Source organism: Glycine max, chromosome 9, assembly GCF_000004515.6.
Source record: "Glycine max cultivar Williams 82 chromosome 9, Glycine_max_v4.0, whole genome shotgun sequence".
In the NCBI taxonomy this organism is placed as follows: Eukaryota; Viridiplantae; Streptophyta; class Magnoliopsida; order Fabales; family Fabaceae; genus Glycine; species Glycine max.
In genome coordinates, this window is record NC_038245.2 from 16,723,009 (window position 1) to 16,737,844 (window position 14,836).

General features: G+C 43.2%; 1 non-coding gene across 1 annotated transcript; it reads left to right on the forward strand.

The window, feature by feature from the left end:
- Nucleotides 1–5,958: 5,958 nt before the first annotated feature.
- LOC112997988 (small nucleolar RNA R71) lies at nucleotides 5,959–6,065 on the forward strand. Its single transcript, XR_003263035.1, has one exon. It is a non-coding gene; the product is annotated as a small nucleolar RNA R71 (small nucleolar RNA).
- The last annotated feature ends 8,771 nt before the right edge of the window (nucleotides 6,066–14,836 follow it).

Below are 14,836 nucleotides of genomic sequence, written 5' to 3' on the forward strand. Positions count from 1 at the left end.
ATGAAGAGTAGAACCAAGAGTTTCATCATTCTTGTGCCATTTAAGATCTTATTCACTCAACTTTATTGCTTTTCTTTTTCTTTTTTCGAATTTTTTTTTTCGAATATTTTTTTTTTTTACTCTATAGCCTTTGAGAAACAACATTTCATTCAGCATGTCCAACATTTAACCAATATACAATGTACATCAAGTATGGCCCAAAATACATCATGAAGCATAGCCAACAAAACAAGTTGTCCAATGAAACAAAACCCCCCATACTTATTCCCAAAACAATTCCAAAGCTCCAAAATTCCTTAAGGATATGGTGATATCATGGTTTTTCACTTAAGGCTTGTAGTGAGCTTCAAAACAAGGAAAGGGAAACAAGGCTCAAAAGGGCTATCAAAGGAATTAATTCAAGGTAAGTCCATTTGGCTAGAAGCTTATAAGAACAAAATTGCCTCAATCATTTCCAAATATGCATGTGAATTAGGACGCATCAACAAGAATCATGCCAAGGCTATTGTGCAAGCAATCAATGGGGCAAAACACACCAAATGATTATGATGATGGATGGCTCAAATTCTCACAAAGGTAAAATCATCACTTTCAAATTGAGCTTTCAAAACTATCATGACATGTAGAGAAGAATCAAGGATTTCAAGTCACAAAATGTCAAGAACTTTTATTTTCAAAACAATTACCCATTTCTTGAACATATCCTATAATTCAAAGAAAAACATGCAAAGTCGTACGTGCACACAAAATTGACCCAAAATATTAAACTAAAAATCCGACGAAACTAACAACATTAACAAATTAACACAAGTAACAAATTAACAAAACCAACAAAACTAGCAAAACCAAAGAACACTCCCCCCCCATACTTAAACAACACATTGTCCTCAATGTAGCACAATTAAAAGATTAAAAACAATTAAATCATCAAAGAGAATCGGACAAGTGTAATAAAAGCAAAGAAGGAGATAGGAAAAGAAAAACTCCCGAAGTCATGGTGGAGGAAGAGTAGGGTGGAGTAAGGAAGTCTCTTCCACCACTACGTCCACTAAAGAAGGGTTCGTGAGGAATGGCTTAAGTCGATGTCCGTTGACCTTGAAGCTCTTGTTTGTGGAGTCGCTTTTGATCTCAACTGTACTATAAGGAAAAACATTAGTAACAACAAAAGGACCAATCCACTTAGACCTCAACTTACCACTCATGAGTCCAAGCCTAGAATTATACAATAACACTTTTTGCCCAACCACGAAGTCTTTTTTAACTATCATACTATCATGGAACTTCTTGGTCTTTTCTTTGTAGAACTTGGCATTCTCGTAGGCTTCTAGGCGGATTTCATCTAACTCACTCAGTTGCAACTTCCTTTCCTCGCCAGCTTGATCCATAGAGAAGTTGCAAGTCTTCACTGCCCAGTATGCTTTGTGCTCAATTTCTACTGGAAGATGACATGCTTTTCCAAAGACAACCCGATAAGGAGACATTCCTATAGGTGCTTTGTAGGCAGTCCGATGTGCCCAGAGAGCATCATCAAGCCTGGTACTCCAATCTTTCCTGCTTGGCTGCACAATCTTCTCTAAAATTCGCTTGATTTCTCGGTTAGAAATTTCTGCCTGTCCATTGGTCTGGGGGTGGTATGGTGTGGATACCCTGTGTACCACCCTGTACTTTTTAAGCAGGGCATGCATTGTCCTGTTGCAAAAATGGGTTCCTTGATCACTAACAATTGCTTTAGGTACTCCAAACCTGCAAAACAGATTAGACCTGACAAAGTCTGCGACAACTTTAGCATCATTAGTTCTAGTGGGCTTGGCTTCCACCCATTTTGAAACATAGTCAACTGCAAGGAGAATGTAAACATAACCAAAAGAGACAGGAAAAGGACCCATGAAATCTATACCCCAGACATCAAACACCTCACAGAATAGCATAGGTTGCTGAGGCATTTGTTGTCTCCATGTAAGTGTATTTCCTGCTCTCTGACACTGCTCACAAGTGTGGCAGATCTTCCACGCATCTTTAAAGATGGTGGGCCAATAAAAACCACAATCAAGCACTTTGCGAGCTGTCCTTTGAACACCCAGATGACCTCCCGGTGCGGAAGAATGACAGAACTGCAGGATTGAGTCAGTCTCATGATCTGGAATGCACCGTCTAATGACCTGATCACTGCACAATTTCCACAAGTAGGGGTCATCCCAAATAAAATGCTTAGCATCACTTTTAATTTTATCTTTTTGGGCCTTAGATGCTAAGGGAGGAAAAACAGAGGTAACTAAATAATTGACAATGTTAGCAAACCAGGGAGTAGAAAGAGAGTCAGAAATACTATACAATATATACAAATGATCATCCGGGAAATCATCCCGAATAGGTGAATCTGCATCAGAGACACGTTCGATCCGACTCAAATGATCAGCAACTAGATTTTGTGCTCCGCTCCTATCACGGATCTCCAAGTCAAACTCTTGGAGCCAGAGCATCCATCGGATCAACCTAGGCTTAGAATCAGCCTTCTTCAACAAGTACTTTAGAGCTGCATGGTCAGTATAAACAATAATGCGAGTACCAAGCAAATAAGATCGAAATTTTTCAAGAGCAAAAACTATGGCTAGAAGCTCTTTCTCAGTAGTAGTATAATTTGCTTGGGCAGCATCTAAAGTCCTAGAAGCATAATATATCACCCTGGGCAATTTATCAATTTTCTGAGCAAGGACAGCCCCCAATGCATAATTTGATGCATCACACATAAGCTCAAAAGGGGCTGTCCAATCGGGTGCCTGGATGATGGGGGTGGTAGTCAACGCTCTTTTGAGGCAATCAAAAGCCTCTTTGCATTTGTCATTAAAGTCAAACTCCACCTCCTTTTGCAACAAGTTGGACAGTGGAAGGGCTACTTTGCTAAAATCCCTTATAAAGCGCCTGTAGAATCCTGCATGACCAAGAAAAGATCGCACCTCTCGCACACAAGAGGGGTAAGGCAATTGTGAAATAACAGATAGTTTTGCAGGATCTACTTCAATACCCTTATTGGAAATAATGTGGCCTAAAACTATACCTTGCTCAACCATAAAATGACATTTTTCAAAATTTAGAACAAGGTTAGTTTCAATGCATCTATTCAAAACTTTTTCCAAACTATTCAAACAACCATCAAAAGAGGATCCATATACAGTGAAATCATCCATAAACACCTCTATGCAATTTTCTAAAAAATCATTGAAAATACTAATCATGCACCTCTGGAAGGTACCAGGGGCATTGCATAGGCCGAAAGGCATCCTCCTATAAGCAAAAGTGCCGAAGGGGCAGGTGAATGTGGTCTTTTCCTGATCCTCAGGAGCAATAGTAATTTGCATATAACCTGAAAAACCATCAAGGAAACAGTAGTGGGATTTACCTGCCAGGCGTTCAAGCATCTGGTCAATGAATGGCAGGGGAAAATGGTCCTTTTTGGTAACCTGGTTCAGCCTCCTATAGTCAATGCAGACTCTCCAACTGTTCTGCATCCTAGTAGGAATCAACTCCTCCTTCTCATTTCTGATCACTGTGAGGCCAGTCTTCTTCGGGACTACCTGGACGGGACTCACCCATTGGCTATCGGAGATAGGATAAATGATTCCAGCTTGCAAAAGCTTGGTTATCTCCTTCTTCACTACATCAAGAATCACCGGGTTGAGTCTTCTCTGTGGTTGTCTTACCGGTTTAGCTCCATCCTCTAAATTTATTCGATGCATACATGTGGATGGGCTAATACCAGGAATGTCCGCCAGGGTCCAGCCTATAGCCTTCTTATGCTTCTTGAGAACTGACAACAACTTCTCCTCTTGCTCATCAGTAAGGGAGGCAGATATAATCACTGGAAAACTCTTGCTATCATCCAAGTAAGCGTATTTTAAATTTGATGGCAGAGGCTTCAATTCTGGTGTGGTCGGCTGGACAGTGGTGGAAGGGGATGGTTTCTCAGCCTTTACCTCATAAAGAAAGTCAGAGGTATGTGTACTTCCTGAAACATGGTTAGTCCTATCTGACTCTATAAAATCAATCTCAAGAGGTAAAACACCACCACCAGGCATGCAATCAATATCACTCTCAGATTCACTCTCAGCATCAAATTCAGACATATGATCAAGTACAATTTCAGACTCAATGCATGAAGAGTGAGAGGCATGCAGATTAGAATAAAGATCAGTCATGTATTCATCAACAACATGGTCAATTATTTCAGCATGAAATACAGAAAGATCTTCAGATGGGTATTTCATAGCATCCAGAATATTAAAATGAACAGTTATGTCACCAAATTCCATAGACAGTGTGCCTGCATAAACATCTATCTTAGTTCTAGCAGTTTTCATAAAGGGTCTGCCTAGAATGATAGGAACTGATCCTTGAGAAAATCCATCTTCCATATTCAAGATATAAAAATCAACAGGGAAAATCAATTCACCAACTCTAACTAAGACATCTTCTATGAAACCAACAGGGTAGGCAACACTTCTATTAGCTAAATGAATTACCACATCAGTTGACTGCAAGGGACCTAGAGATAGAGAATTAAAAATCGACAGAGGCATAACACTAACAGAGGCTCCTAAATCTAGCATGGCATTGTCAAACTTACTATTCCCTATAATACAAGGTATGCTGAATGTACCTGGATCTTTGCATTTTTCAGGAATTTGAGGAACAGATTTACCAATCAATGCGGAGACATTTCTGCCCATGCTAATCCGTTCACTTCCTTTAAGCTTCCGCTTATTAGTGCATAGCTCCTTCAAGAATTTGGCATATCTTGGAATTTGCTTTATTGCATCCAACAGAGGTATGTTTACCTCTACCTTTCTAAACGTTTCCAAGATCTCTTTCTCTGCCTCTTCCATTTTTTTGTTGGAAACTGCTCTTGGAGGGAATGGAAGAGGGGGAATGTGCTGCTTCTGCAAATCAGAATTACTTGTGGAAGAAGATTCACCTGCACAGAAATTGTTAGGTAAATTTTTGTCATCACCTTTTTCTGGAATAGAGTGAAGTTTGGCAGGTTCATTTGCAGATGAGGAAGGTGCTACGGGTTGAGGTCCTTGACACTGCTTTCCCGACCTCAATGAAATGGCACTGACATTTTTGGGATTTTGGACAGCTTGAGAAGGCAGCTTGTCAGAATTCTGGGACTGTTGTTGATTCAATTGGGTAGCCAATTGTCCCATCTGATTGGTTAAGCTCTGAATGGAGGCTCTGGTCTCTTGCTGAAACTGCATGTTCTGCATAGTCATTTGCCTCACAAGTTCTTCGAGGGAAGGTTGTGGAAGGGCCTCAACTATTGGCTGTTTCTGGGGTTGTTGCTGTTGTTGGATTGGTGGAGGAATGTATGGTCTGCTTGGGCCAGCAGCATTTTGGAAGGAAGGAGCAGGCTGTTGTTGTTGTTGCTGAGGGCTAGACCATCTGAGGTTAGGGTGATTCCTCCATCCAGGGTTGTATCTGTTGCTGGAAAGGTCATAATTGCTCTACTGTGGTTGATTTTGCTGCTGAGGTTGAGGAGGTCTATTGTAAATATTTGCAGCATAAGCTTCAGGCTGCTCAATTGCTCCAGGTTGCTGCATGGAAGGGCAAAGGTCTGTATGGTGGTCAGCAGAGGAGCACAAACCACGAACCCTTGCGACAGGTACATATTTCTGATTCAAGGCCAGCTGGGTTACCAAGTTAACCAATGCATCCAGTTTGCCTTCAAGCTTCTTAGTTTCAGATGATGCAGATGGGTTTGTAGCTACCTCATGCACTCCTCTAATGACTATGGCATCATTTCTGGCGCTAAACTGTTAGGAGTTGGAGGCCATCTTCTCAATTAAATTTCTGGCTTCAGCAGGAGTCATGTCTCCAAGGGCTCCACCATTGGCAGCATCTATCATACTTCTCTGCATATTACTGAGTCCTTCATAAAAATATTGGAGAAGAAGCTGTTCTGAAATCTGATGGTGGGGGCAACTGGTACATAGTTTCTTAAATCTCTCCCAGTACTCATACAGGGTCTCTCCACTGAGTTGTCTAATACCTGAGATATCCTTCCTGATGGCTGTGGTCCTGGAAGCAGGGAAAAATTTCTCTAAGAATACTCTCTTAAGGTCATCCCTGCTCGTGATGGACCTTGGAGCAAGGTAATACAGCCAGTCCTTTGCCACTCCCTCTAATGAATCAGGAAAAGCCTTCAGAAATATGTGATCCTCTTGGACATCTGGGGGTTTCATGGTGGAGCAGACAATGTGAAATTCTTTCAAATGTTTGTGCGGGTCTTCACCTGCAAGGCCATGAAACTTTGGAAGCAAATGAATCAGTCCAGTTTTAAGAACATATGGGACATCCTCATCAGGGTATTGGATGCACAAGCTTTCGTAGGTGAAATCAGGTGCAGCCATTTCCCTTAGAGTCCTCTCACGAGGTGGAGGTTGTGCCATGTTCTCAGAATGTGCAAAATCAAAATGCTCAGAATCAGAATGCTCAAAATTATAATGCTTAAGATCAGGATGTTCAAAATCACCAATAACAGAATGCACAGATTCACCAGTTATGGAATGCTCAGAATGATCAAAAGGTATAAAATGATGCCTAACTAATCTATGAAATGTCCTATCTATCTCAGGATCAAAGGGTTGTAAGTCAGATGGATTGCCTCTAGTCATACACTACATTCAGCATGCACACAACTAGTTGCCTTGTCATGTAAATAAAGGTGTAGGTTTGAACTACAGCTACCCTCAAATGATATCCAAATGACTTGAAATTTTGTGAGCAACCTTATAAAATGATGAGAAGATAGCACAAAAAATTTCAGACAAAAATTCAAAGTCTAACTATGAAAGCTAAAAATGGTAAGTTAAGAAAAATAAGTGAATAAAACTTGAAAAATAAAAAACTTTTGACAGAATCGCTTTGTTTGGACGATGGAGACCTCAGCCGGCCTGTGGCAGGCTGCAACGGCGTAGGAAATTTTTTTCTACCCCAAATGCATATATAATAATTGCGATTCTGATAACCGGAGCAAAAGTTATGGCCGTTTGAAGTTTTGACAAACACAAAATTTGCTAGTTTTTTGGAACTTTCAAATCTGACCAAACTAAAGGCTCTAGCTATTTTTCACACAAAATATGGATTAAAAGAAGTTACCACAAAAAATTCAGCCAAAAATAACAACCCTAGCTACTAAAACAAAAAATCTCAAATAATTCAGCATGGGTGGTCGCTAAAATCCGTCTCTAATTGATTTCTACTACTACTCTGTTTTTGCTGCAAGCACAATCTTCACAGCAAAACACCCAAGACTGAAACAGGGGAAACGCTTAATGGAAAAACTGAAACAGAACACACATTAAACAAAATACTAGGACACTAGACAACACTAACACACATACTAACACAATACTAACAATTAAACATAAAACACGAAAGGATTAAACACACAACACTAGCTAGCTATTATGAACCTTTGGACACTGCTCCTTGGCAACAACGCCAAATTTGATCGAGGCCGTACCCGAATCAAATAAACATGAAAATGCAGTAACTAGGAAGTGATCCTAGGTCGTTTCCCAACGAGCAGTGACAAACCAAATGTTCATAATATACTTGCAGTAATAGTAACGATTGGGGGGGAGGGGGGTTTGTTTGTTTTATGATTAAAGAGCAGAACAAGTAAACTGGAATACGAAATTACTAATATTAAAAACGGGTTGTTTCCTTTGATTTAGAAGCCATTCTCTTATCCTGGGTTATGGAGAATTCGTCCCTAACAGTCAACCACTTAATCCAACCCTATTTCAATTTACTAAGCGAAAATCAACTTAGGGTTGTCAATACGTGATTAGGCACCACATACACTAGTTAGCCCTTCGTCCATTAAGCATGAACGCAAGTTAGGCTCAGAGGCAATTAATCGAACACGAAGCGTGCACTGATTAATATTCACGAATTTGGGATAACTGGTGAAGGGAAAACTGCCAGGGAACCACATTTCAAGCGAAACCTCAAAGAGAGTTGGGCTTCGTCCTCAAAAGGAAACAACACCAGAAAATCTAGCCTTCCATGGATTCAAACAGAAAACGCAAATGAAACATGAAGCAGAAACGTAAATGAACAAAAACGTAAATGAACAGAAACGTAGATGAAACAGAAACGTAAATGAGAGTAGAAGAAGAAGCAAGAACGAAATTGTAATTAGGAACAGAAAACGTAAAATTGCATTACGTTAACAGTAGCATTAAGCAGAAAAACGAAAACCCTAAAACAAAAGCTCTGAATAATGAATAGCATCACAGAATGCCTTGCACGAATCGCAAGGCTGCTATTTAAAAATAGTCACTCAAAGTCACTGGGCCCTATTACAATACTCTGGCCCAAAATGAAATAAACACTGAACAACATAAAATAAAATTGCGAAATTTCCTAATTAGAAATTAACTAAGGTAAGCGCTGCTTAATTTGCCCTCTTCAAGTCCATAACCAAAATCCGGATTAAGCCCAATGTTTCATTAATTCCTGAAATTAGATTAAAAACATCAAATTAGCTAAATGAGCCCAAATAATAAAACTGCCTGATTAATTGACAATTAAGACCAATCAGTAATTAAAATGGTGCAAAAAGGGTTTAGAAAATAGAAGAAAATGATGGCACATCACAACATATTGTTGCTAGTAGTCCCTACTGCTGTAATATGTTCTTCAAAGGGGATGATACCTCTAGAGACCATCAAGAGAGATATGACCACCTTGGGAATTAACGTTAAAATCCCTTTTAGCTCTCTCCCATAGAGGTCCCTACTGCGTGCCATTTTTTCACACTGTCATGCATATAGTCAAAATGTCATGTACCCCTATGATTATTTTTGTTTATGGATAGTGTCGTACTATGTACATTCCCATGTTGTGCCTTATCATGCACGGGTTTCGTCTTGATCCCCTCTCTTTGGCAAACCAATGGAGGGTCCATGTCACCTTCTTAAATACATACGTCGGGCACCGTGCTACCCCAAGACGTTGTATCTAAGAAGGAGACAATTTCCCGGGCTCCCGTATTCATAAATTGCATTTGTGTCATATGCATTTCTTCATGCATTCATCCATTCCACCCATGATAGATGTCGGAGTTTTGATTCGCACTGGGTTTTTGTTTCACTTTAGTAAAACATGGGAACAAATCAAACTGGAAAAAGGTTTTATCAAGTCAAGATTAAGGGCCTAGATATCACCAGCATTAAGGAGTTAGGGCGGTTGATGGGACCTCTCCAAATGCAAGCCTTCCGCAAGGCGTACGGAAATATTTTAGATTTGACCATATCAGAGATATCCACAGAAGCCGTTGTATCACTCACCCAATACTATGACCAACATTTGAGATGCTTCACGTTTGGAGACTTCCAATTAGTACCTACTGTCGAAGAATTTGAGGAGATTCTAGGATGTCCTCTTGGGGGAAGGAAACTATATCTTTTCTCCAGGTTTCTTCCCTCCTTGAGCAAGATTACAGTTGTGGTCAGGGATTCGGCGAAAGGATTGGATCGTGTAAAGAAAACTCGAAACGGCGTAGTGGGCCTCCCACGAAAGTACTTAGAAGGCAAGGCAAGGGATATGGCGAATCAAGAGGAGTGGGTCCCGTTTATGGACGTTTTAGCATTGCTAATCTTTGGGGTTGTCCTCTTTCCAATCATGGATGGTTTGGTGCACCTAGCCGCAATTGATGCTTTCGTTGCATATCACCATAGCAAAGAGAGCCCGGTGGTAGCTATCTTGGCGAACTTATTTGACACATTTGACCGAAGGTGCGAGAAGAGTAGCGCACGGATCATCTGATATTTACCCGCTCTTTGTATATGGTTGGTTTTTCACCTATTCCAACAAGACATAAGGCATCCATGTCCGCTCCGAAGCCATCGCTCGTGTGTCGAAAAAAGAGGAGTAGATTGGGACCAACACTTGGCTGGGATAGGAGGCAGAACAATCAACTGGTTTCCTCGATGGAAGGAAGGAAACGAGGGAGTTCTCTTCTCATGTGGGGACTACCCAAACATCCTGTTAATAGGAACGAGGGGTTGCATTAACTACAATCTCGCACTTGCTATAAGACAGTTAGGGTACCCCATGAGTGGAGCACCGACGGAAGAGAGTCTCTCTCCTTTCCTTGTGAGAGATTTTGGTGCGCAGAGTTTCAAGGTTATACAAAGAGTACATAAGGCATGGGAAGGCCCGTTAAGGAAAGATAAAGAACTTAGGGGCATCTGTAATGGCATCATCGGTGGTTATTATGAATGGCTGAAAGTTCATACACGAGGGTTAGATTGGCTCTCCAAGTTGAAAATTATCAAAGAGGAGAGCTTCGAAGCTCCGGAAGAGGATGAAGAAGTTCGGGCTCTAAAAACCGAACTAGGAAAAGCAAGACTTGCCAAAGAAAAATTCAAGTTGGTCGCTACAGACGTTCGGAAAGAGTGTGCCGGGTTACGAGAAGAAAATGCAGCAACTGCAAGAGCCCTTGAACAAGAAACCAAGAGGCCTCACAAGGAAGAGCATGGCCGAGACAAATTCCGTGGAGCTTTGTGGGGCAGCAACAGTGAGCTCAAGCTTCAAAGGGAAGAGAGAGACTAATCACGAGCACATAGCATGGTCTTGAAAGAGGAGTTAGCTGCTTGCTCAAGGTCCAAAAGAAACTTGTCTCAGCGTTTATGCGAGAGAGAGACCAACATGTTAGCCATCGTCAGCAAGTACCAAGAAGAACTAAATCTAGCCACGGCCCACGAGCATAAAGTGGCGGACGAGTATGCCCAAGTGTATGCAGAAAAGGAGGCTAGAGGAAGGATGATCGACGCGTTACATCAAGAGGCAACAATGTGGATGGACCGATTTGCTCTTACCTTGAACGGGAGTCAAGAGCTTCCCCGATTGCAAGCCAAGGCCAAAGCAATGGCGGACACCTACTCCGCCCTCGAGGAGATCCACAGACTTCTCAGCTATTGTCAGCTCATGATAGACTTAATGGCCCATATAATTAGAAATTGCTAGGAAGTTTCTATTGTCACTCAGATCTTGACTAGTTATAACTTTCTGAGTTTATCCCATGTTTTTATTCCAAAAATCAGTACGAATCAAATCACTCCCGCATTTTATCTCTAGCAAGCATTCATTTTTCTTTACCTACTCCTCACGTTTGGTTTTTTTAGGAAAAACGCCATAACTAAACGCGCCCCAAGGCATCCCTATCGCACCAAATCCAAATCTAGGACGATGGGTGACCAAGAGGAGACACAGGAACAGATGAAAGCCGGCATGTCGGCTTTGAAAGAGCAAATGGCTTCCATGATGGAGGCCATGTTAGGAATGAGACAAATCATGGAGAATAACGTGGCCACCGCTGCCGCTGTTAGTTTGGCTGCCGAAGCAGACCCAACTCTCCCAGCTACCGCGCACCATCCTCTCCCAAACGTGGTAGGATGAGAAAGGAGCACACTGGGGCACATCAGCAACCCCCATTTTGGATACAACCGGGTGCCTTACCCTTATGGATTACCACCTAATTACACGCCACCAGTCATGCGTGATGATGCGGGTCATATCCCCCCAAAATTCAAGGTACCTGATTTCGACAAGTACAAAGGGACGACTTGTCCTAAGAACCATCTCAAGATGTAATGTCGCAAGATGGGGGTGCATTCTAGGGATGAAAAGTTGTTAATGCACTTTTTCCAAGATAGCTTGGCTGGAGCCACGGTCATTTGGTACACTAATCTGGAAGCTTCCCGCATTCGTACTTGGAAGGATCTGATTACTTCCTTCCTTAGGCAATATCAGTACAATTCCGATATGGCTCCCGATCGCACTCAGCTGTAGAACATGGTTAAGAAGGAAAGTGAGACCTTTAAAGAGTACGCACAACGGTGGAGAGACCTGGCAGCACAAGTGGCCCCTCCCATGGTCGAAAGGGAGATGATTACCATGATGGTAGACACCTTACCGGTGTTTTACTATGAGAAGTTGGTAGGCTATATGCCCTCCAGCTTCGCGGACTTGGTATTTGCAGGGGAGAGAATCGAAGTAGGTTTGAAGAGAGGGAAGTTCGATTACGTCTCCTACACAAGTACCAATGCTAGGAGGATCGGAGCAACTGGGGAAAAAAGGAAGGAAGGAGATACCTATGCCATCACTTCGACGCCTGCATGGGTCAAGCCACCGTAGACCTCTCATGGTACCCATCAGTACGCGCAACATCACCCAAGCTTCTCAGCTCGCGTCGGGAACTCTTCCAATTCAGCACCCGTACAGCCTAGAGCGCCCACCCCCATCCAGAGGGAGGCCCCCCAAGCTCCGGCTCCAACCACGACTCGCTTGGCCGGCAATGCCCACTTTGGCACCGGTTCCAACGCAACGAGGAACTTTCCCCCGAGGCCAGTTCCAGAATTCACCCTGATCCCAATGACGTACGAAGGCCTCTTGCCGTCCCTCATTGCTAACCAGATGGATGTGATATCTCCTGGGAAGATCTACCAGCCTCCTTTTCCAAAGTGGTATGACCCTGACGCAACTTGCACATACCATGGGAAAATCCGGGCCACTCTACTGAAAAATGCTTGGCCCTTAAATACAAGGTCCAACATTTGATAGACGCCGGATGGCTGACGTTTCAAGAGGATCAGCCCAACGTGAAAACAAACCCGCTCGCCAATCATGGAGGGGGAGCAGTTAATGTCGTCGAATCGGGTAGGCCGCGCAGGTCTAAGCCTTTAAAGGACGTGACGACCCCTAGGAGGTTTATTTATGAGGCCCTACAAAAGAGGGGCATAATTCCCCACGTTGGGCACGGAGAGGATTCCTGTTTGATGCATCCCGGCGAGCCACATAACATGGAAACATGTTTAGCAGTGGAGGACCTGTTGCAACAGATGATAGATCAAGGCCAACTGGAAGTCGGCGATGAGGAGAGTGAATAGCAGCATATATGTTTGCAGTCCGCAGATGAGAGAAGTTTTGGAAGGCCTAAGCCTTTGGTGGTATATTTCACCAAAGACGCAGCCCCCCAAAAGCCCCAATACCCCTCGGTAGTTAAACCTATTCCGTTTCCATACCGAAACAGCCACGCAGTCCCGTGGAGGTATGCACCTCCAAGCGAAAGGAAGGAAGAGGCCACCGACGTCAGCTCCTTGTCAGCCAAGGTAACCAATATCACGGGGCTGAGCGGCGTGACCTGCAGCGGTCGCGTGTTTGCACTCCCCGACACAACCCGCAAACGTTAAAGGGAAGGCAAAGATGGTGGAAAAACAAAATGACAAGACGACCCTCACTCTGAACGAGGATATTCCAGTGAAAGGTCTTCCGGAGAAAAGGGATGGCTGTGGCAAGAAGGAAGTATCGCTAGAGGAGGCAGGTGGGTTCCTCCGCATTATTCAGCAAAGTGAGTTCAAGGTCATTGAGCAGCTCAACAAAACCCTGGCCAGGGTCTCTTTTTTGGAATTACTCATGAGCTCAGAGCCTCATCGGGCTTTGCTAGTAAAGGTCTTGAACGAAGCTCATGTGGCCCAAGATATCTCTATAGAAGGATTTGGAGGACTCATCAATAACATCACCGCCAACAACTATCTCGCCTTCGCCGAAGAAGAAATCCCTGTCGAGGGGAGAGGGCATAGCAGGGCTTTGCATGTATCAGTCAAATGCATGGACCACATCGTGGCCAAGGTGCTCATCGATAACGGTTTCAGTTTAAACGTAATGCCCAAAAGCACGTTGGAGAAATTAACGTTTAATGCTTCCCATCTAAAGCCAAGTTCCATGGTGGTCCGTGCCTTTGACGGCACCCACCGAGAAGTTAGGGGAGAGATCGGCCTCCCTGTACAGATAGGTCCCCATACCTGTCAGGTTACCTTCCAAGTGATGGAATTAACCCGGCTTACAGCTGTCTTTTGGGATGCTCGTGGATCCACTCGGTGGGAGTTGTTCCCTCTACACTCCACCAAAAAACTGAAGTTCATAGTAGAGGGGCATTTGGTTATTGTGTCGGGGGAGGAAGACATCTTGGTAAGTTGCCCGTCCTCTATGCCATATTTGGAGGCCGCAGAGGAGTCATTAGAAATAGCCTTTCAATCTTTTGAGGTAGTAAGCATTGCCTCCATAGATTCCTTCTCTGGGCAGCCTTGCCTGTCCGGTACGACAATGATGGTCGCCCGGGTGATGTTGGGGGAATGGTTATGAGCCCAGAATGGGTTTAGGCAAGAACAACGGCGGCAGAACCAGCCTGATAAGCTCTAGAGGAAACCGTTATCGGTGGAAATTTATTTTATTTTTTGATTAGGCGAGGAAATGACTTAAATAAATGACTAAAGCACGTCAAAAGGTGGTACGGAAAGTAAATGAAATAAAAATAAAAGCACGCGAAACAAGTGGGGACCACTAAGGGTACATAGAATGAATTGAAAAGTTTGATTTCGGGAACTTACCGGTTGAAGACCGAAGAACGATGAAGAATGAACGAAGAATGATGAAGAACGGTGGAAAACCTTCGTGAAATCGCCCATGGAAACGTCTCGGAAGCGTTACGGAAACGCCTCGGCTTGGATTTTCTTCACGGAAACAATTTTTCTCACTAATTTTAAGTGATTCTCGGATACCAGGAGGGTTGAACATTTTTGTTCTGCCCTCTTTCCCCTATTTATAGGGAAAAGAGGGAGGAGCTTGCCACCTAGCTCGCCCAGGCGAGCTCAGCTCACCCAGGCGAGCTAGGTTGCTTCCTCCAGAAGGCACCGCCTTCTAGTGGAACTTCCTAGAAGGCCCTAGTGGGCCTGATTGCTATTTGCACACCCTTGTTTATGAAATACAC